Genomic DNA, 3,052 nt, shown 5'->3' with positions numbered 1-3,052 from the left:
TCTTCCTATAGTAAACTTCTTCATCACACTTCTTTGATTTTTTAAGGCTGTCTTTCTGTTCAAGAAGTCTAATGCTGACCCTGTTAAGGCAGCATCTAATTATTTGATGAGTATTATGCAAAGGGATTCCTTTCCTGCTGAATTGGCTCATTTGCAGAATTCCAACACTAATGACGTACCTCCTTTGGTAAGTCAAATGAACTTGTTCTTGGATAAGAATGGTTTGATTAGGTCCAAGGGCAGAATTGACAAGAACATTAACCTCAAATATGAGGGTGTCAATCCCCTTCTTTTGTCCAAATGTCATCATTTAACTAAAATCCTTATATTCTATGCTCATTGTCAAGTTATGCACATGGGACTACAAGCCACACTTAATTTCCTTTGTATGCATGGATTCTGGATACTTAAGGCCAGACAAGCTGTTTTAAGCATTTTTAAGGATTGTATAGTTTGTAGGAAATACAATTCCCGTGCAGTTAATTATCCTTCTCCTTCCTCTTTACCTGCCTCTAGAGTGAATCTAAGTGTGCCCTTTGCCCATACTGGTGTAGACTACACAGGGCATTTATGGGTTAGACAGGAATGGAGAGAAGGTTAAAGCATATATTCTAATTTTATATCAGCAAATCACAATTCTGCTGAGAGGTCGCAAACATATGAGATATGCTTCGCCCAGCTGGTCCGACAGTTGCTTACGCGCTGCCGTTCCGAATGGTCGCCAAGATTGTTTACTCTGTCGCACGTAGATTTCAACCGTTCCCTGCTTACTAGTGCTTGACCTGGCATTCGAGTGTTTACGACGCTCAATTTGCAATATAAGCGTTTACGACACTCAATTTGCAATATAATATAAGCATTTACGACGCTCAATTTGCAATATAATATAAGCGTTTACGACACTCATTTTATCATCTAATAAGCATTTACGACGCTCATTTTATCATCTAATAAGCGTTTACGATGCTCTCATTTTGATTTTAACGAAACTCACTAAATTATCAGGTAAATACGACAACGTGCATATGACTCCATCGGTCACAACCGCTATGTCATCTTCCGACGAAACGCATACCCATACAAGCAGGAAGTTGGGCGCCTCCTCTCACGGAGGAGAAACAAACCAACATACTCGCAAATACAAGCATAAATCAAGCAGGTCAAGCAACAGTACTTCCCATCGGGATAGAAATACTCGCGTTGGCACTACGCATTTAAGTCTAGAAGACATGGCAACCCCCCCTCCTCCGCCCCCCGACGGCTCCACGTCACGTACTGCTTTCCAAGTACATGACGACTCCTCAGCCCCTTGGCACACAGTACTGCAAGCCATCACTGAACTGAGAAGTGATATGGATCAACTAAAAGCGGAGAGGCGGCAAGATGTTTTGCAGAGGCCGGAAACCCACAACGATGACAGACCGGGCACTAGTTCAACCAGGAAGGAAGCAGGGCCTGTTACGCCCTCTCCAGGTAACTTTTTGGGTTTCATCTCCGACGGAAGCAGCAGTAAAGGTGAGTTGCATGAAGATTTCCCTATTGGCAGTATTTTGATGCAGTCCTCTAAGGCTTTTGGCCCAGGTGAAGAAGTCTCCAGAGATGTTGTCAAACATGTGGCAGACATGGTCAATCAAATATTTGACCACGGCATGAGGGAGGACACCTATAAAGAAATTGCGGAGGACAAGAGTACCAAGAGGCCCGGTAATTGCCCTGCTTTATCCCCAGTTGAGTGCAATATGCAAATTTTGGAGGCGCTAAAACAGGACGCTAAAAAAGCACTTATGCATGAAGGAAGTCAATAAAGATATAACTAAGGCAGCTTCCATCATCATCAAGTCACTTTCAGTGCTTGACAAAGTGGCCCAGGATGAAGGTAACGCTGTCGTGGCCCATGAGGTGGGCATGATCAATGGTGCTCTGGCACTGTTAGGTCATGCCAACTACCGTAACAACTTGGTTCGCCGTTTTAACATCAAACGGGAAATAAATCACAAGTACTCACACCTATGCTCTGACAAAGTGCCCATGTCATGCTTACTGTTTGGGGATGACCTCTCGCAATCCGCAAGGCAAATCGAAGAGAGGGGAAAAACTCAAAAGCAAAATCACAGCCAAATCCCCCTTTCCATCCTGGAAGCCAGGCGCATGGAAGTTTGGAAGTGGGATGACAAGAACCCAGTTTAAATGACACACAAGATTTCAACCCTATGGACAGTGGAGGCTAGGACATAGGGGAGACCAGAGGCCTTACTACGCTCGGCAGGCCTTGGATTAAAAAAACTCCAAAGGCAGGGGACGCAGCACTCCCCGACAACAAACCAGGGAAGTACCAACTTTGTGGCAGGTTCCCTTCACAGATTTGTGCATGAGTGGCAAAAAATCACTAGTGATACATATATTCTAGACATAGTTAAACATTGTCACCTGAATATTAATGTCAATGATATCGGTTACCTGTGTTTTGAGAATGTGGAATATAACTTTAGCCTGGCAGAACAAAAAATTAAACAACCACATTCCCTATATCCATTTCAAAATGGAGAACTTTGAACAAGCTATCAGACTGATAAATGAAGGGGACTATATCGCATCTGTGGATCTTAAACATGCCTACTACTCTATTAGAATAGCGGAAGAACAGCAAAAATTCCTTTGCTTTCAATGGTATGGCAAAGTTTATCAGTTCACCTGTCTCCCAAATGGAATCTCAGAAGGACCCAGACTTTCTACCAAACTCATGAAACCTATCTTTGCTACTTTAAGAGAAAAAGGCTTTACCATCACCAGCTTTATTGATGACACTCTCATGAGCAGTGTTTCTCTTTCTGGATGCTATGATTGCATTAATTCTACCATTGAATTACTCACGAAAATGGGCTTCTGTATTAATGTTGCGAAATCTGTGCTAGAACCCACTAAAAGTATCAAATACCTTGAAAATGTCATTGACTCGGACAAAATGATTGTTACCTTACCAATACATAGGAAAGAAAGAATTCTACTTGGATGGAAACAACTAATAGCTAAGACTAGTGACAAAATCAGAGAA

General features: G+C 42.4%; 1 pseudogene; it reads left to right on the top strand.

The window, feature by feature from the left end:
• The first annotated feature begins 1,556 nt into the window (after positions 1-1,556).
• LOC143022825 (uncharacterized) lies at positions 1,557-2,191 on the top strand (annotated as a pseudogene).
• The last annotated feature ends 861 nt before the right edge of the window (positions 2,192-3,052 follow it).

This window comes from Oratosquilla oratoria, unplaced genomic scaffold (assembly GCF_046742065.1).
Source record: "Oratosquilla oratoria isolate Oo_2021 unplaced genomic scaffold, ASM4674206v1 SCAFFOLD192, whole genome shotgun sequence".
NCBI classification, from domain to species: Eukaryota; Metazoa; Arthropoda; class Malacostraca; order Stomatopoda; family Squillidae; genus Oratosquilla; species Oratosquilla oratoria.
The sequence above is the reverse complement of the archived record's forward strand: the minus strand, read 5'-3'. Positions and strand labels throughout refer to the sequence as shown.